Source organism: Notolepis coatsorum (assembly GCF_963971535.1).
Source record: "Notolepis coatsorum genome assembly, chromosome: 5".
NCBI classification, from domain to species: Eukaryota; Metazoa; Chordata; class Actinopteri; order Aulopiformes; family Paralepididae; genus Notolepis; species Notolepis coatsorum.
In genome coordinates this window covers 156,484,438-156,505,952 of record NC_140169.1, presented here as the reverse complement: position 1 = coordinate 156,505,952, position 21,515 = coordinate 156,484,438, and the positions used below count along the sequence as shown (strand labels likewise).

The window sequence follows — 21,515 nt, the reverse complement described above, 5'->3', positions numbered from 1 at the left end:
GATAATCATGCATGCACACAAACTAACTAACCACTGCAACACGAGAGAGCACGGGGGAGCACTCTGCATCACACTAGCATCCTGGTCTTCGTTTTCCAACTTATGTTTCTTCTCAATAATTCTTTATGGTACTGAACGTAGGGCTATTGAATAACAAAGGCTTAGTAGACGAAGTAAAAGAAGACATAATAAGATACAGAGAGGAAAATGATAACGGAGAGGTAGATCCAAACATTCTATGGGATGCAATGAAGGTAGTAATACGAGGAAAATTGATAGCAAAGGCAGCACTACTCAAGAGGGCCAGAATAGAGACATACCAGAACTTAGTAAAGAAACTGAAAGAATTAGAGAAAAAACACCAAAACTCAAAGAACCAAGAGACACTTAGGGAAGTAAAAGATGTTAGAGAAAAGATAAACAAAGAATTACTGACAGAAATTGAGAAAAAGGCTAGATATGTGAAACAGACATACTATGAAGGAGGAACGAGAGCGACCAGACTCTTAGCTAGACGAATCAGAATACAACAGAAACGAAATACAATACACACAATAAGAGACACAAACACAAACAGGTTACTAAGAGAACCAGCTGAAATAGAGAAGACTTTTGTAGAATACTATAAGACACTATACACACAACCGAAAGCGGCAGGAGAAGAAGAGATAGAGACATTCTTAGAAAAATTAGATTTACCATCGATAGGAAAGGAACAGAACAAAATATTAAATGCAGAGATAACAGAACAGGAAGTGGGAAATGCGATCAGTAAAGCAAAGAACAATAAGTCACCAGGTAGCGACGGATTCCCTTCGGAATTTTACAAAACATTTAGACAGGAACTGAGGCCCATATTAGAGGCAGCATTTAGACACACAATGAAAAAAGGAACAATGCCACCCTCATGGAAAGAAGCCATAATTACTACGATTCCAAAGGAAGGGAAGGATAAGGAACTATGTAGTAGCTTCAGACCAGTGTCCATACTTAATGTAGATTACAAGATGTATACATCGATAATAGCCAAAAGATTTGAGACATTTATGCCAGATATTATAGACGAAGACCAGACCGGATTCATTAAAGGAAGAAAAACACAGGACAACATAAGAAAGACAGTGCAGATAGTAGAGGAGATACAAAAATAAGGAGGAAGTGCAGTACTAGTTAGCCTGGATGCAGAAAAAGCATTCGACAGTGTAAGCTGGATATTCCTATATAAAGTATTAGAGAAATTTGGACTAGACAAAAACGCGATGAAAACAATTAGGGCATTATATCAAGAACCAACGGCAAGGATTAAAGTAAATGGCAACCTGACGGACCGGATCAAACTAGAGAGGGCTACAAGACAGGGCTGTTGTCTTTCGCCGACGCTCTTCGATATATTCATCGAACCACTGGCTCAACTAATTAGACAGACCGAGGACATCAAAGGGGTGGAGATAAGGGGAACAGAACATAAATTAGGACTGTTCGCAGATGATGTGATAGTATATATGAGACAACCAGACACAAGCTTCCCGACACTGATGGACTTACTGACAGAATATGGATATTACTCAGGATATAGACTTAACGTAACAAAGACACAGACCTTAACATTGAACTACACCCCAACGACAGAGATCAAAGACAAATACAAGATTAAATGGGATATGGACAGGATCAGATACCTAGGAGTGAATATTACAAGAGAGGTGGAGGGACTATACGATGCAAACTATACACAGATTAATCAGAAAATCAAACAAGACCTAGAAAGATGGACAGTAATGCCTCTAGACTTTAGCTCAAGGATCGAAATTATAAAGATGAATATATTACCAAGGTTACTATACCTATTTCAGGCTCTACCTATATTAATACCACAAAGCCAGTTCAGGGAATGGAATAAACAGATATCAAGATTCATATGGGGGGGGGAAAGGCCAAGGATAAGATATGTGACTCTACAATTACAAAAGGAGAAAGGAGGAATGGCAATACCTAGTTTAGAAGATTACTACTACGCAGCACAGCTGATAATAGTAACATGTTGGTGCAACGAGAACTATGAAGCCAAATGGAAAGACATAGAAACAAAAAATGAGGGACTCAAAGTGCAGGCACTAATAGGAGACATACAGAAGAAAGGAACAACTAATAGACCCAATTACCAAATTCACTATAAATATATGGAACAAGATAGTAAAGAAATACAAGCTAGAAAAAGAAACCAAGATACTGAGATGGATAACGCACGACAACAAATTTAAACCAGGGAAAGAAGATCATGGGTTCAAAAGATGGGAGAGGGGGGGCATAACAGCAATATGTACAATAACAGAAGGAGGGGAGATCCAGACTCTACAAAAATTGAAAGAAAGATTCGGACTAGAGAATAGCGACCACTTTAGATATTTACAGATTAGGGACTACTACAACAAGGAAATAAAACTAGACAAAGACAAAGATCAGAATGGGATAATTAAGATAATGGTAAAAGCATACGAAGGAAGGAAGGGGGGGGGGATATCAGCACTATATCGGGCAATAATGGACAGCAAGGACATCACAACCAAATATATAAAGGAAAAGTGGGAGAAGGAATTAGAAACGGAGATAACAGAAGAAGAATGGTATAACATATGTAAGATACAACACACAACCACAGGGTCAAGGATATGGAGGGAGTTTGGGTGGAAAAACATAATTTGATTTTTTATAACACCAGAAATACAGGGCAACTATACACCAACACAGAAACCATGCTGGAGAAAATGTGGACAGGAAATAGCAAACCACACACACATATTCTGGGGATGTCAGATAATAAAGAACTATTGGGAAGAGATAGGAGGGATAATAAATGAAATAGTAGGATATGAAATACCCCAGACAGGACAAGTATTGTATTTAGGGAACTTAACACAGGAAGGAATGCAGGGGAAAGATATATACTTGATTAAGATATTACTAGTAGCAGCCAAGAAAGCACTGACGAAAATGTGGTATAGAGTAGAAGCACCGACGAGGGAACAATGGACAGAGATAGTGGGTGGGATACAGGAAATGGAGAGAATCACATATAGGCTGAGGCTACAAGACGAGAAGTTTGAATCAAAATGGGAGAAGTGGGAAGAGTATAGGAAAAAAAGAAACGACATCACAGGAGAGTGAAAAGGAGACAAGAAGAAAAAACTAAACGAAAATAAACTATGAAGGTACCAAAGAACCCATGTCACTTTTTTCGTATTTTTCTTTTGTATTTATTTATTGTTTCTCTCTTTTCTTTGTTTTTGTTTAGCAGTGTTTTTTTCCTTTTCCCCTTTAGTGAATTTATTTTAGGTCAACTTGTCATTCGATTTCGATATAAATTTTTCTAATATCAGCTATATCTTTTAGTTCTTATCTATCGAATTCTATTGTACTGTTGTTTATAATTTTTACCGCCAATTGTATTATTGTATGTGGATGTTTTGTTTGTAAAGCAAAAAACTGGAAATAAAAATTTAAGTATATAAAAAAAAAAAAAAGGAAACTGAGGACTTCATGGAAGAGTCGGACAGATTCTTGTTTGAAGGTCCTGTGGAGGAGAGTATCCCTCCTATCCAGGAAACACCGGAGGGGGGAGAAATGTCTCCTTGGGACGCCTTGTTCGAAGATGTCGGGGAACCACCTCGGCCTCATCAGCAGGATGCCCTGCTATCAGCCACATCAGACTGTGGCTCCTCAATGGGTCGAAGCCTGCTGCATGTGAGGGATGCGGGTTCGGTGGAGGAAGGTCAGCAGGGGGAACTGCAGGCTTTGTTTCCCGAGCTCATGGCGGTAGCCGCCGCTGCAAACGGCGTGCCGCTGCCGCTGCCATTGCCTGCTCCTGTCCCTGACGATCTCATAGGTCATCTCTGGCAGCGTCGCCCGGTGAGAGGGGTGGACGTTGTCTACCCATTTTTCCCCTCAATGGGGGCCTATGTTCGTCAGGGTCAGGCGGTGTCTCACATCATGGGACTTACCCCCGCCTACGTACCAGTTACGCGGGTGTCGGGGTTGGTCAAAGGTATGAGTGTGCAGCTTTCTATTGTGGTGGTGGAGTTTAGGTGCACTTTAGTCTGTGTGTGTAAATAAGTAATGTTTTGTGGTGTTTTTTATGCTGTGCGTTTATGTGAATGTTGATTAGTGGTAGTTGAGCTATGATTATAATTATGTTTTCATTTTCGGATGTATGGAGGCACTGTATGCTTGATTAAAGTTGTGAATGGAGATGTAGTCATTTCACATGTGATCCAGGGACGTAGCGAGGAGTGGGCTGTAATTGGTCGAGATACGTCACGTGGTGTCAGTGAAACTGTATACAGGAAGTTGCGGGGAATTTGACAGCAGCGAAGGGAGACGATTGAGAACCGGTGAGTGGATGTGTGTAAGCGATTTGTTTTAAGAATGATAGTAGTATTGTGGTAGTTATTGATTGAATGTGTGTCTTGTTTCAAGGTTTGTAACCTGTTGGAGGAAGAATTAAAAGCTTTTTGCAACTGAGTGGCATCCTGTTCATCCCTTCACCCCAGCTGCGGGTGTAAAGCAGCACAGTTACAAACCGCGGGCGGCGGCAGAAGAGTGGCTGAACGCGCCGACAGATAAGGACAAAACAACCGAGGGATATGAGGTACTCCTGTGTCGTTGTAAATGAAATAACTCGCGCATCAGGCCATACGGGTCAGCGAGCAGGAACGTTCACCTGGTTCAAATGCTAAATACAAGAAGCTAACGCAGCTAAATAAGTGAATGAATGAAAACGGTGTTTGACAGATGTCAGTGCTAACGTCAAATGCGATCAGGAGTAATGCCAAGCTACTGAAATTAGCTATCAAACAGCATACCAACACTAACGTGGACAAACATGAAGGCAGCTAAAGATAAAAGTTATAGCTCATTACTAGCCCTGTGATGGTGCCAATTATATTATTTAGGTATAGATGATTTAGTAGCCCTCTAATGTCAAGACCTTTAGCTTAGTTTGAGTGTACCCGGGTGGCAAGCCGGCGGGAGAAGGTGAAACCTACTCCACTTTGTTTATTTGTATTGTTTTCCATTTTTGGGCGGTATCCCTGGGGGGACCTCTGGTGAGCCTGGTAACGCCGCTGAAGACTAGTTAGGCTAGGATAGTTAGGGAAGAAGCTTATGAGCTAGTTTAGGCAGCTAGAGAGGGCGGAAGACACAAGGTAGATAAGGAGTTACGGGTACGCTCAATTAGGTTAGGTTATTATTTATTGGGTTATTATCTATCATTACAATTATTTATTTTATGGTCAAATAAATAATAAATAAATAAAAATAAATAAAAATGGATCAATTAAAGATAAATTTCTCCAAAAGAAAGCAGAAGATGAGGACAGGGGTTGACCTTCTTGAGGGGGAGGTCAGAGAGCAGACGCCAGATCCTCTGACCAGAAGGGAGCTCCTGAGTCAGGTGGCAGGGCTCTATGACCCTATCGGGCTTGCTACCCCGGTCAAAGAGAAAAGGGCCATTCTGGTGAGGAGAGCTTTCCAGGTGGCTGGGGGAGGGGGCTCGAAGAAAGAGACGTGGGACCATCCTCTTCCAGCAGACCTCCGAACAGAAGGGCGTGCCACGGCTTAATAGTCCGATGGCCGCTCTCCTCTGTCCGGATGTGGTGTGGGAACCATTATGCAAGCCGGTTCTCCATGGAAGATCGGCTAGACGATTGGCATATTGGGGTGACCAGTCATTTATCGCTGGTACACAATCTCTGGCTGCGGCTTCTAACATCGCCCACCTAGCTAGATTTGTATCGGGGATTATGACGGGCGGCGTGGATCTGACCGAGGTAAAATGCGATCAGATCACCCAGGCGGCAGGAGCTGTCCTGCACCTTACCCAGGTGCTGGCCATAGCCTCGGGGAAGACGCGCGCCCTGGCCACCCTGACCCAGCGCCACCTTTGGCTGGAGCAGGCTCGAGTGCCGGAGAAGAAGAGAACCCCTCTTCTGACGGCCAACCTCTCCGATGCTGGACTGTTCGGGAAGGCCCTGCGGTTGATGACCTCAACGTGCAGAGAGATGGCAGAGGAGAGATCCGTTCTTCAACCCCATTTTCCGCCTCACGTCCTTGCCGGTGGAGTCAGAAGGCTTCCACGACGTCGAGCTTCCTCCGCCGTGCCTAACACTGCCTCTACCGCCGCTGCTGGCCCATCCAAGAAGGCCAGGAGAAGAGACGGCGCTTCTGCTACCGCCGACCCATCCACGACCGGAGGAGACGGTAGGGAACGTCGAGACCAGCAGACAGTTAACTACCGTTACTCTGTCATCTTTCTCTCCCATTACAGAAGCCGAGACCCTGACACTGGTAACGTCGAACCGTCCGACTACATGCCAGCTGGACCAGCTACCCTCCCCACTCCTCCAGACCATAGCACCGGACATCCTCCCATTCCTAACTGCAACCATCAACTCCTCACTCAACTCGGGGGTGGTCCCCACCTCCCTAAAACAAGCCAGAGTCACGCCCCTCATAAAAAAACCAACCCTGAACCCCACCGTCATAGCCAACTATCGTCCTGTCTCTCTTCTCTCCTTCCTTTCTAAAACACTTGAACGTGCTGTATCCAACCAACTTACTGCTTATCTCTTACAGAATGACCTCCTAGACCCCAATCAGTCTGGCTTCCGGACTGGCCACTCCACAGAAACGGCCCTCATTGCGGTCACAGAGGCACTTCACTTAGCAAAAGCGAAAGGCCTCTCCTCTGTCCTGATTCTCCTAGATCTATCTGCAGCCTTCGACACAGTCAACCATCAGATCCTCCTCGCGGCCCTCGCAGGAATGGGAGTGGCTGGATCTGCGCTGACATGGCTGACATCATACCTCAATGACCGCTCCTACCAAGTGTCATGGAGAGGGACTCTGTCGGCCACCCGCCCCCTCCGGACGGGTGTCCCCCAGGGCTCGGTCCTAGGACCCCTTCTCTTCTCCCTCTACACTAAATCACTGGGTAACATTATCACGTCTCATGGCTTCTCATATCATTGTTATGCCGATGATACTCAACTCTTCCTCTCCTTCCCTCCCTCAGATATCCACGTCTCTGAGCGGATCTCGGCCTGTCTGTCCGACATCTCCGCCTGGATGACGACCAACCACCTCAAACTGAACCTAAGCAAAACAGAATTGCTCCACCTGCCGGCCAAATCCTCCCCCCTGACCGACCTCTCCATCACAGTCGAGAATGCAGCTGTGACCGCGTCGCCGACCGCCAAGAACCTTGGTGTTGTCCTCGACGACCAGCTGAACTTCTCTGCTCACATCGCAGCGACAACCAGAACCTGCAGATTCCTCCTGAGCAACGTCAGAAGGATACGCCCCTTCCTGACAAAAGAAGCCACCCAACTCCTCGTCCAATCAACAGTCATCTCCCGCCTCGACTACTGCAACGCACTGCTAGCTGGCCTCCCGGCCACTGCCACCAAGCCTCTTCAACTCATTCAAAACGCAGCGGCCCGCCTGATCTCAAACCTACCGAAGTCGGCCCATGTCACCCCACTTCTTAGGGACCTGCACTGGCTCCCCATTGCTGCACGTATCCGCTTCAAGGCCCTCGACCTAGCATACCGTGCGGCAAAGGGAACCGCTCCCGCCTACCTCCGGTCAATGGTCTCTAACTACACACCCTCAAGACCCCTACGCTCTGCATCTTCTGGCCGCCTCAGATCTACTCCTATCCAAGCTCCCGGAGGGTCATCAAAGAGAAGCCGCCTATTCTCAGTCCTTGCCCCACAATGGTGGAATGAACTACCCATCCCAGTTAGGACAGCCGAATCCCGTCCAATCTTTCGCCGTCGACTAAAGACTCACTTCTTCAACCATTATCTGAAATGATAAAAAAAAAAAAAAAAAAAATCTAACCCTGACTAACCTTAATGTCATGCACTTGTCCTAATAAACTAACCTACACTGTAACACGCAACACTTTGATGAACATTGTTACTCAGCTGATAGAGTTATACCCTTCTTGCTGTCTTGTCGCACAGAACTTGTAAGTCGCTTTGGATAAAAGCGTCAGCTAAATGACTAAATGTAAATGATGTAAATGTACCATCCCTCAGGGGCTCCTCGGTGTGGCAAGACTTGAGCGGCGCGAGGTGGCAGACGCCGCTAAGAGTGACTTTTCCCCTCTGTGCCCCCTCTCCTCTACACCCTCCCCGGCCCCTTATGATTGTGTTTTTGAGCCATATAAAATAAAAAAGTTCCCCGATATAAGGGGAACTATGTTTTTGGCCAAACAAACTGTGTGTTTCTTCAACAAATCATATGATGGGGTTGCGTAAATATGAATCTGCACTGTTATGTTGAGAGATGAGTCATGTTGTTGTGTTACGAGATTAAGCAAGGTCTGCAAGCATACACTCAGTCGTAGGAGGTTCTATTAGCCTGACGCTCCACATGCAGGGAGAAACTGGTGGTATTCCATTGCTTAAACAAAGTATATGTGTTCCACAACGCAGTTGTGTTAGTTGCAGTAATACTCGTACACACACGTTCCACAGCCTAGCCGTTACTCTCGGTCAGCGTTTTGCTATGTACGACATAGTCAACGGGTGTAGGATTCACACACATACGACTTGTTTTGTTGTAAATCCTGTTCACATTTTGTGGGTAGCGGGCATTGTATTAGCTTACGCTATACATTAGCATTCTACCGGAGGTTTCAAAATGCTACAGTTGTTTTTGTGTGTAGGGAAAGAAGGGTTTTTTGTGAGGGGGTGTCGAATAAACCCCTCCTTCCCACTTGATTGGTTTAGGAGATTTTATCTCATTCTGCTGAGCCAGTCAGGGCCGAGCCGTTAGGACGTCTTGGCAGGGAGGGGGGGGGGGGGGGGGGGGGAGTGTTATCCTGCCGACTCCTATTACAAACAGGAGCCGTGTGCAGGGTTTCCCCCGTCATAGCAATGTTGCTATGGCGACGCCTTCCGTGAGTTAAAGAGTGTTAAGGTGTCGAGTTAGAGCGTAGGGCTTACGGGTCTGCTACGCTCGATTTATGTGTAAACTTGAGTCAGTTGGTCACGTGACTCACAGTTGACATGTCTTTTTCATGACTACGACTCATGTGGGAAGGTTTCTGGGAAGGTCCGGTCTTTACTCTTTGACAAAAGGAGTGACTGGATGTAAAAACATGTAAACGGTTTTTTACTCCCAGCTGTGCAGTTGGGTTCATACGGGTGATGCTTCTTCTTTATTGTTATGAAGAGTTGGATGAATCTATATGAATTGGAAATGGGGGATCCTGATGGAAACAAGACTAACGTCTTTCTCAGGTCTACATCCCCTTAACAATTGTGTGTATTGAGCCGTACTGTATTGTACCCATTCTGCAATCTGTTGGATAAAGTTTTCATTCATTCATTCATGGAGTTGGTTGCATCCCGCCCCTCTTGTCGTTCCCCTGGGCGCCTTGGGGATTCAATAAGATGGTCTACATAGCCTATTATTGATGTGGATATGCCCGACGCACACATAGTGCTAGCTCAGGATGTTCTGCTGGACATTAGGAAACTGACTGGCGCGCCTTGGTTGCTTGGGGTTAAAACAGCGTTTTTATAAAGCAATTGGGATGGGGGTTTTCCTCTTCCGACGACCTGTGTGGTTGTCGACGGGTTCTCGTTCATATCAGGGGATGATAACGGAATGGATCTGAACATATGTAGAAGGGTCTCACGCCCTGGGGGTGGGCCACCGGGCACGGTTCGCACCGAACGTCTGAGTGGCGCCTTCTTTTTATGTTTAAGATCAACACGCATATCTGCCCCTTCTCCTGGAGTTGGCATGTCGGCGTGGTTAGGGCACGGGACTGGTTCTGGTCACGCTGGTCCGGATCAGTTAAACCCGTTGTCCGCCGGGGATGCAGATCTGCTGTTCTGGTACCCTGAGGGACTTGGGCTTTTTTCAGGGGGTAAAATGCTAGGTCGGTCCGGGTGTCGCAGGGTTAAGCGCTATGGAACCCTTGTTTGGTGCATTGTATTCTACACTGTCGTAATGGCTTACGGCCGTGCCAACCTGTACGCGCCCGATCTCGTTGGATCTCGGCCGCGACGCAGGTTGGTCTTGGTTAGTACTTGGTTGGGTGACCTCCTGGGAATACCAAGTACGGGGTGTTGGGGCTGGTTTTCCATTCTTGCGCTCTTCTCTTATGCATGGCGAAGAGGGGCCTGTTGGAGTGGTCTTTGACCTCCTCGGGGGACCCTGTGCTCCCCGTATCACCGGGCCCGGTCCGAAGTAATGTTTTCGTTGACCCGTAGGCCCGGGATAACCCTGTTGGGAACTGGAACACAGGTACTACGGCAGTGCCGCAGGTATGTTTTGGAGTTTTTTCCTGGGGGGTTATGGGACCAACCACTGCATAGGGTAACGACTAGGTGGTTGGTTCTCTGGTGTGTTGGAGCAGTGTCAACTCCCGGGTTAACCGGTTGAGGGTGCCCCTGCACGTTCATGACGTCTGCCAATCGTGTCAGCCTTCTCTGCCTCAACCCCTCTGGGTGGGGGTTTTTAAATGGAGGCTTGATCATGCAACAACGCCAGCATGCGCCCCTTCCGCCGGGGCGGCTGTGTTCAGCTGTCCCCTCTGGCGCCTGTCTCGTCCGCAGTCTCCAGGCTCGGGTTAACAGCCTGTTGCCTGGTTTTTCCCCGGTGCGCTGCCTGCTTCCGTTGCTTAACCTTTTTTGTGTGCTTACGGCCATGCTGACTGCCTGTTCTGCAGGGTCAGTGTGCCAGGTGGTGTACTATTGGGGGGACAGGGCCCGCTCGGCTGAGGGGCCTTTGTTCGAATACGCTGGCGATGTGGGGGGCGGGGTCACTAAGTGCCCACCTGGTGGGGTCGTGATGCTGGCATCATGGACTTCTCCGGGCCCCCGTTCCAGGGGGTCCAGTCCCTTTGGTAGGACTGGGCCTTCCTTCGCGCTCCGCTGCTACGGCCTTGCCACGGGGTTGGGTTTGCCCTTGACCCCGTGTTTCTGGGGGCAGTAACGAGGTTGTTCCCTCCGTTCGTTCCCGGGTGGCATGCGGGTTGTGCGTGTGTGTAGTCGTGGGGTCAGGCCACGGCTGCTCACCCTGTGCGTTGAATTGCTTGAGTCCCTCTTCGCACGGTCGGGTCCGTCGCCCTCCCGGGAAACCTCTAATAGGGGGGGTGCCCTCCATCAGGGGGGGTCGGGGGGCCTCGGCCCTCCCTGTTCTGATGGTTGTGGGGGGCCTTCAGCGGGGTGTATTTGTCGGCCGGTGGCTCCGCTTGGCCTCCCTATGTGCATGAGTGATGTCGAGCGGATCCCCTAATGATACAGAACGTTAGGTTATGACTATAACCAAGTTCTGTTAATTAGGGGTGACGCTCGGCATCCGACGCCGCTACAGCCCTTGACCTCACCTTGTGGTGAAAGCTTGGGAAGGAGGAGAGCAGGTGACCACACACCTGCTTATAAAGGTAAGCTAACGAGGGGTGTGGTCAGATGAATACTGGTATTAAAGGTACATTTGTGGAATTTATTCAGTGCGCGTGCACGTACGCGAGGGAGTGCACGAGTGATGCCGAGCGTCACCCCTAATTAACAGAACTTGGTTATAGTCATAACCTAACGTTAACCTTCTGTATTGTCGCAGTGAAAGGGTTAACCGTTTAGTAGTGCGGTAGTGAAAGGGTTAAAGAGATATTAACAGATGGTGTCCATCAACACCCTGTGTGTCTGTAGATAGATAGATAGATAGATAGATAGATAGATAGATAGATAGATAGATAGATAGATAGATAGATAGATAGATAGATAGATAGATAGATAGATAGATAGATAGATAGATAGATAGATAGATAGATAGATAGATAGATAGATAGATAGATAGATAGATAGATAGATAGATAGATAGATAGATAGATAGATAGATAGATAGATAGATAGATAGATAGATTTTTTTTAATTCAAAGCTTCAAAAAAAAAAAAAAAAAAATGTTGTGAGAACTTGTACAGCACTTTGTTCAACTTTGTCAGTGCTGTAAAGTTTAAACCTTTTTAAATCTTAGACAAACAAAACACTTTGCTTTCATGAAATATTGTAAGCCGTCATTTGAGGCTTCATAAAAGCAGCACAATGAACACAAATCTGTCAGTGCAGAGTCCGACCTCATCTTAAATAACAAACAGCATTGCTTGTTGTAGTTAACAAAGAGAGGCAGAGTTGATTTAGCAAAAAAAAGAAAAAATCATATATATATTTTTTTAATAATCACATTTTATTTTCATATTCGAATCCCATGCCCATCGAACGAAGCTTCGAAGTATTTAAGACAGCCCTAGATAGATGGATACTTTATTCATCCTCTTGGGGGAAATTCAGGTATCCAGTAGCTCTCATGGGTCAAACAGTACAGTTGACGGACGTTAAAGACGTTTAAAACCTTGATCTCCAACCTTTGTCAATCAAGTTATACGTGTTTTTATTGATTTCCTATCCTTGCTCTTTGCCTCGTCTTATTGTTATGATTGTATATAGGGATGTCCCGATCCGATCACGGGATTATTATAATTTTTTTCCCTTTTTTTTTTATTCAACAAACATGACCATGTTCACGTCTTAAACTCATACTGAGGCCTTAGTTTTGGTTTTAAATTGCATATCATCATTCATTTATTTATTGTCACACAGAGCAGAAGAATTTTGCCAAAACAAACACATTTCCTTTGATTTAATTATACATCAAATGATTTATGTCAAGGATTGCAATGCCTCGCTTGAATGAAGTTAACTTTTCACCTGGATAACGTCAACATTCAGGGTGAATGTAATGTGAGTAATTGGGATAAAAAAATAATCGGTGTCGGTAGATACTCAAAATCACATGATCGGGATCGGATCGGGAGCACAAAAATTTGATCGGGACATCCCTGTTATGGTTTGTAACCAACCCCAATCGCACAACACAAGACAGGTATGAGTGTAAGCCAAAACAGGGCATTTATTTATTACAGAACAAAAAGCGGCACAGTCCCTTTAAGGGAGAACACAAAAACACTAGAAATGGAAAATGCGGCACTGTGCCTTTAAGAGGCGAACAGGCTAAGGGCCAGGGCTAAGGGCCAGGGCTAAGTGTCAGGGCCAGGACCAGGGGCACTGGAGAGGGGGACAGGGACAGAGGCCCGGAGAGGCGGGCTGGAGACAGGGACAGAGAACAGGGTTAAGGCCTTGGACAGGGCGAGGGCCAGAGCTGCTTACAGGGATGAGGACAGGGTTCCGACGGCGGAGGCCGGGCACGGGGACAGGGGCCCGACGGCGGAGGCCTGGCACGGGGCCAGGGGCCCGACGGCGGAGGCCTGGCATGGGGACAGAGGCCCGACAGCGGGGGCCGGGCACGGAGACAGGGGCCCGACGGCGGAGGCCTGTCACGGGGACAGGGGCCCGACGGCAGAGGCCTGGTACGGAGACAGGGGCCCGACAGCGGAGGCCGGGGGGAAGAGGCACCATCCTCCCGTGGAAATAGGGAGCGATGACGCGCCGGCTTGACGTCTGGAGTGGGAACACTGGAAAACCTCCCGTAGAGAATTAGAGAGCGAAGACGGTGTCCCACTCCAGGTACGGAGATCCTCTTCCTCCTCCTCGGGTGCTGCAGACGGGCAGCGCAGAACAAAGGGGTCCCGGGGGACCGGGGCGAAGAGACGCATCCTCCCATGGAAATAGGGAGCGATGCGCGCCGGCTTGACGTCTGGCGTGGGAACACCACTCCAGGCATGGCACGGAGATCCTCCTCGGATGCTGCAGACGGGCAGCGCAGAACACAGGGGTCCCAGGGGACCGGGGCGAAGAGACGCATCCTCCCGTGGAAATAGGGAGCGATGCGCGCCGGCTTGACGTCTGGAGTGGGAACACTGGAAAACCTCCCGTAGAGAATTAGAGAGCGAAGACGGTGTCCCACTCCAGGCAAACGGTGACAGGTGGTGATGGCTGGCACGTCGTCTCACGCCGGAGACGCGGCAGGAGATGGTAACGTACAGGATGGTAACCGTACAGAACTCCATGAACACAGAGTGAACATAGATACAGAACGACCCGACCCGGACTGGAAGGGAGGTCCAGGTATATAAAGCCCTCTGGGGCGCTAATCATAAACTATGACAGCTGCGTGATGGTAATTGAACAAGAAAGTCCAAGGGTGGGGGCTGGTGAAGGAGAGTAGAAGGCAGGGACAAGTTCTCACAAGGGTGGGGGCTGGTGAAGAGTAGGAGGCAGGGAAAAGTTCTCACAAGGGTGGGGGCTGGTGAGGTGAGGAGACAGGGAAAAAAGGTCCAGGGAACAGGCGAATCCTCACAATCCCTAATTGTATATGCTATGTATGTATTTATTTTGCTCCTTCCACGTATGTACACTCAACGTGACTAAAGGAGGGAGACCTTGGTCGCCTTTTTCGAGTTTAAATAACGGTTTGAAATAAAAACGTAAAAAAGGTTGATCTCTTATCTCATCTCACTGATCTACAAGGCAAAGCGTATAGGAGCCCAGATGAACCCTTTCACCGCCGCTCCACCAAGCGGTTTAACCCTTTCACTGCGACAATACAGAAGGTTAACCCTTTCACTGCCACACGACAGCAGGTTGACCCTTTCATTGCCACACGACAGCAGGTTGACCCTTTCACTACCACACTACAGAAAGTTAACCCTTTACTATCACACTACAGACGGTTAACCCTTTACTATCACACTACAGAAGGTTAAGCCTTTCACTGTCACACGACAGCAGGTTGACCCTTTCACTGCCACACTACAAAAGGTTAACCCTTTACTCTCACACTATAAATCAACACTATAAATATCAATGCAGCCACACAGCTCCTATAGCAGCTGTGACAACATACATCACTGACACTTATCATTCTTGCACTTATCTGTGTTTCATTACACGTATGAGTGCATGCTTACCAACTGTTTCGCCTGTTTTATTGCAACACTACTATCGCCGACATCTAAGAAGGGAGATCCCCCCTTGAACGGCCCTTCTAAGGTTTCTCTCCTCCACATTGCCTGTGGTGCATTTTTTCCTATTGCTAGGTTTTAGTGAGTTTTTCCTTACCTTCGCGTGGGGTATGTCTGGGAGTGTTGCATTTATTTACCCAGGACTTTGTGGTGTTTTTGTTTTGTTCTTGATTTATTGTGATGTTTCTTCTTGACTTGTTTAAAGAAGACGTGTCCAGCCCATTTTTCTTTTTTATTATCTTTTTCCTCCTTTTTTTTCCGTTTTCTCCCATTCCAATGTTAGTCGTTATGCCAATTCCCAATCCCCTTCCTGGTCGTTGCGCATTCTACCCCCTACTGTCGGTCCGGGAGGGCGGAGACTATCACATGCTTCCTCCGACACATGTGTAGCCAGCCCACCGCTTCTTTTCACCTGGCAGCGCGGACTCTCACTGGGAGAGTGTAACGCGTGGAAGGGTCACACTACCTCTCCCAGATCCTTCCCTTGCTGTGCAGGCGCCCCGACCGAACTGTAGGAGTCGCTGTTTACAATGACCAGGACCCACCCCACCGGCTTTCCCACCCGCTGAAACTGCCAATTGTGTCAGTATGGACGGTCGGCTAAGCCGGAGGCACCACAGCCGGATTCGATCCCACTGGCTCTGTGGTGGTAGACAGACGCTTAGTCCGCTGCACTACCCGGCCTCCCAGGAGATGTATTTCTATTGTTGGGGTTGTTTCTGTGTTACTGTGTTACTGTACCGGAACCTTTAGATACAGACGCACGCCTCCAGCGTGAAGACAACACGGAGCATAATGCCTCTTGTTATGCAAAACGCATGCTGTACTTTTGATCAATAATCAGGACTCCAGCCATGAGTTGCTGTGGGATTTCACTAAATCATCCGGAGGACAAAAGAACAAAAGGGCTGTCAAGCGCCCAAACATGGGACTCTTAACTGAAGGGCCCTTGACGAGGACCCACAATGCCTGCCACATTATTTCCAAGAAATAAAACATCTCCGCAATCACAGAGGGACCTTTATTTATAAAAAAATTTACATTGTTACTAGTACTTTGTCTGCATACAGCTAATTTCCACTTGTGGGCAATGACGCTTTTCCTAATGTGTATGTTAATCACATAGTATTTCAATCAGAGGCTTGGGAGTGCCCCGCTCCTGAGCGCCCGGCCCGGCTTTTGGCAATAAATCCTCAACTGCGAGGCAGGGCTGCCACGCTGATTTGGACGATAACAACATGAGGGAGGGATTAGGAATAAATAATGTACATTGTAAACATCATTGATGGTCTCGGCGTGGGGTTGTTTGGAGGCTGCAGAGGTCATTTCTAGCCCTGACGACCAGGTATTGTCCCTGGGGTGTCGGAGGTTTAGTGTTGGGAAGCGTTGATAATGCGATGGGTTCACACAGAGTTTGGGGTTTGAAGATTCGCCGCTTGAAATAAAGCTACTTCGCGGAAACGCCCCCCCGCCCCCTCTCTACCTTAAAGAACTCATCACCCCTCACTCCTCCTCTCGACATCTCCGCTCCGGCCAGGCAAACCTCCTCCAGCGCCAGAGGACCGAACTCCGCACCGTGGGAGATCGGGCACCACAGACTGTGGATGCTTTTTATTTTTTTATCCACTTTTTCTCCTATTTTTCTCCCATCCCAATTACCCACTGTGCCAATTCTCCCCTCCCCTGTCTTGAACGTTGCTTGCATATGCCCCCCACTGGCAGGTTGTAGGGAGGATAGAAGCCTTGCATCTCGTGTCCCCTCCGATACACGAGGAGGCAGCCAGTCACATCTTTTCACCTGCCAGCGCGGACTCTCATTGGCGAGGTGTAACGTGTGGGAGGCTCACACTGCCCCCGCTATTTCCTGTCTCTGCTGTGCAGGCGTCCCCCAACCGACCTGTAGGAGTCGCTGTCCACAACGTCCAGATTACCACCCATCGACTGCCACCCGCTAACTCTGCCAATTGAGTTAGTATGACGGCCGGCCCAAGCCGGAGGCAACGGCGACAGCCGGGAGTCGAACCCGGTGTCTCTTGCGTTGGTGACAAGCGCAATGTCCGCTGCGCCACCCAGCCGCCCTGACTGTGGATGCTTTTAAAAAGGGCCTCAAAACACATCTTCTCTAGAACACGTAGAGTTACGTGTTTCTTCTATACAGACCAACCTTCAGTTAAAGGGGACATATTATTGATCTTTTCAACAAGTTTATACAACTTCCGTGAATCCGTGGAACAAGTTTTGCACATAAAAAAAAACACATCCAATTTGAATGAATTGTGTGCAAACACCTTCTTCTTCCCTTGTAACTGTCTTTAATTCATTATCTCCCTCCCGGTCTGACTACTTCCACAAACAGTACGGTACATTCAGTAAGCAGCGTTCCTGCCTCCCAAAAAGCACAGCTATAGGTTATTAATCCAAGCGAATCCATTGCTTGTGCCACCCCCCCCCCCCCCCCGCGACATCACAGTGGGAAGTAATTATGACCAGCTCGTTTAAATTCCTTAATCTGTAGGATTTCAACCCTGGCCAAAAGGCAGGGAGTGCCTTTCTCATCCCCCCCCCACCCCAGTGCCTAAACATTTCAGACTGATGGATCCATACAAAGTACTCGACAGAACCCATTTTCTATAATACAGTATGTCCTCAAGACAGAAGATATCCAGTAAGTGCTGATCGATTCCCAGAAGCAAATTGCAGTATCATGTGTGGCAGACCATTAGGCACCAGGACAACCAGGGCAGAGACCAAGGGGGGGGGGGTACATTTCATTGCCTTAACTTGCCCCCAGAGAACGGACGGACATTCGTCCCGCTGTCCGCGTCAGGAGGGCGACGTCAGCATCGCTCTCTCATCTAGTGTTGCACGATACACCGACCCAGCTGTTACAAAACGGTCCAATACTATATTTTATTAGTATCGATACTTTTAGAATAAGAGCCTGATGTATTTTCTATGAGTTGAGTGGATGCGTGACCAGAGAGCAGTGTGTGTGTGTGTGTGTGTGTGTGTGTGTGTGTGTGTGTGTGTGTGTGTGTGTGTGTGTGTGTGTGTGTGTGTGTGTGTGTGTGTGTGTGTGTGTGTGTGTGTGTGTGTGTGTGTGTGTGCGTGCGTGCGTGCATGCGTGCGTGCGTGGGTGCATGCGTGCGTGCGTGCATGCGTGTGAGAGAGCGCACACGCTCTGCGTAGTGGGCGTGTCAAGAGTGTCGGCACTGTTTATAAACAATTTTCCATTTTCTGTCATCTGATATTATATTACCATTACTTATACTGATATTTTAGATTTTTTTGTCACAGCATCATTTCAGAACCGATATCATGATACTTATCGGCTGGTATCGGTATCAAAGTCAAAATGTTTGGTATCGTCATGACGACACTACTCTCATCTCCCCTCAACATCTTCTGCCCTGTTGCCATGACGCCCTGCATCTGACCCTGTGTTGGTTCATAACCAGTGTCTCCAGTCATACCTCCAGTCATAACTCCAGTCATAACTCCAGTCATACCTCCAGTCATAACTCCAGTCATAACTCCAGTCATACCTCCAGTCATACCTCCAGTCATAACTCCAGTCATAACTCCAGTCATAACTCCAGTCATAACTCCAGTCATACCTCCAGTCATACCTCCAGTCATAACTCCAGTCATAACTCCAGTCATAACTCCAGTCATAACTCCAGTCATAACTCCAGTCATACCTCCAGTCATACCTCCACTCATACCTCCAGTCATACCTCCAGTCATACCTCCAGTCATAACTCCGGTCATAACTCCAGTTATACCTCCAGTCATACCTCATACCTCCAGTCATATCTCATAACTCCAGTCATACCTCCAGTCATAACTCCAGTCATAACTCCAGTCATACCTCCAGTCATACCTCCAGTCATACCTCCAGTCATACCTCATACCTCCAGTCATAACTCCAGTCATACCTCATAACTCCAGTCATACCTCCAGTCATACCTCCAGTCATACCTCCAGTCATACCTCCAGTCATAACTCCAGTCATACCTCCAGTCATACCTCCAGTCATAACTCCAGTCATAACTCCAGTCATACCTCCAGTCATACCTCCAGTCATACCTCCAGTCATAACTCCAGTCATAACTCCAGTCATAACTCCAGTCATACCTCCAGTCATACCTCCAGTCATACCTCATACCTCCAGTCATAACTCCAGTCATACCTCATAACTCCAGTAATACCTCCAGTCATACCTCCAGTCATACCTCCAGTCATACCTCCAGTCATAAATCCAGTCATACCTCCAGTCATACCTCCAGTCATAACTCCAGTCATAACTCCAGTCATACCTCCAGTCATACCTCCAGTCATAACTCCAGTCATACCTCCAGTCATAACTCCAGTCATAACTCCAGTTATACCTCCAGTCATACCTCATACCTCCAGTCATACCTCCAGTCATAACTCCAGTCATACCTCCAGTCATAACTCCAGTCATACCTCATAACTCCAGTCATACCTCCAGTCATACCTCCAGTCATACCTCCAGTCATACCTCATACCTCCAGTCATAACTCCAGTCATACCTCATAACTCCAGTCATACCTCCAGTCATACCTCCAGTCATACCTCCAGTCATAACTCCAGTCATACCTCCAGTCATAACTCCAGTCATACCTCATAACTCCAGTCATAACTCCAGTCATAACTCCAGTCATACCTCCAGTCATACCTCCAGTCATACCTCCAGTCATACCTCCAGGCATACCTCCAGTCATAACTCCAGTCATACCTCCAGTCATAACTCCAGTCATAACTCCAGTCATACCTCCAGTCATACCTCCAGTTATACCTCCAGTCATACCTCATACCTCCAGTCATATCTCATAACTCCAGTCATACCTCCAGTCATAACTCCAGTCATACCTCCAGTCATAACTCCAGTCATACCTCATAACTCCAGTCATAACTCCAGTCATAACTCCAGTCATACCTCATACCTCCAGTCATAACTCCAGTCATACCTCCAGTCATACCTCATAACTCCAGTCATAACTCCAGTCATACCTCCAGTCATACCTCATACCTCCAGTCATAACTCATAACTCCAGTCATACCTCCAGTCATACCTCATAACTCCAGTCATAACTCCAGTCATAACTCATAACTCCAGTCATACCTCCAGTCATACCTCATAACTCCAGTCATAACTCCAGTCATACATCATAACTCCAGTCATACCTCCAGTCATAACTCATAACTCCAGTCATACCTCCAGTCATACCTCATAACTCCAGTCATACCTCATACCTCCAGTCATAACTCATAACTCCAGTCATACCTCATACCTCCAGTCATAACTCATAACTCCAGTCATACCTCATAACTCCAGTCATACCTCCAGTCATACCTCATAACTCCAGTCATAACTCCAGTCATATCTCATAACTCCAGTCATACCTCCAGTCATAACTCCAGTTATACCTCCATTCATACCTCATACCTCCAGTCATATCTCATAACTCCAGTCATACCTCCAGTCATAACTCCAGTCTTACCTCCAGTCATAACTCCAGTCATACCTCATAACTCCAGTCATAACTCCAGTCATAACTCCAGTCATACCTCCAGTCATACCTCCAGTCATACCTCATACCTCCAGTCATAACTCCAGTCATACCTCATAACTCCAGTCATACCTCCAGTCATACCTCCAGTCATAACTCCAGTCATACCTCCAGTCATAACTCCAGTCATACCTCCAGTCATAACTCCAGTCATACCTCATAACTCCAGTCATACCTCCAGTCATACCTCCAGTCATAACTCCAATCATACCTCCAGTCATACCTCATAACTCCAGTCATACCTCCAGTCATACCTCATAACTCCAGTCATACCTCCAGTCATACCTCCAGTCATAACTCCAGTCATACCTCCAGTCATAACTCCAGTCATAACTCCAGTCATACCTCCAGTCATAACTCCAGTCATAACTCCAGTCATACCTCCAGTCATACCTCCAGTCATACCTCCAGCCATACCTCATACCTCCAGTCATACCTCCAGTCATACCTCATAACTCTAGTCATACCTCCAGTCATACCTCCAGTCATACCTCATAACTCCAGTCATACCTCCAGTCATAACTCCAGTCATACCTCATAACTCCAGTCATACCTCCAGTCATACCTCCAGTCCCCCACCCACCCACCCAACCCCCTCCAATGTACAGTTTCTTCCCCCTCGAATGTATATATGTATATATTTTCTTTTAGGATCTCTGTCTCTTAGTACTGTATATTTGTATATCTTGTTGTTTGTCATAAATGTCTAGATGTAACAGTACTGTATTATCTGTATATCTTGTATGTCATAATTATATGTCATTATGAATTGAAAATGTAAACAAGACAAGACGTCTTTCTCTGGTCTGCATCCCCTTAACAATTGTGTGTATTGAGCCGTACTGTGTATTGTACCCATTCTGCAATCTGTTAATAAAGTTTTCAATCAATCGATCAATCAGTCATACCTCCAGTCATA

General features: G+C 47.2%; 1 protein-coding gene across 1 annotated transcript in view; it reads right to left on the bottom strand.

Moving 5' to 3' along the window:
• Positions 1–21,515, bottom strand: part of osbpl6 (oxysterol binding protein-like 6) — a gene marked incomplete at its 3' end in the record, with an annotated part of 253,483 nt that overhangs the window by 188,046 nt on the left and 43,922 nt on the right. The gene's annotated exons all lie outside the window — the stretch shown is intronic.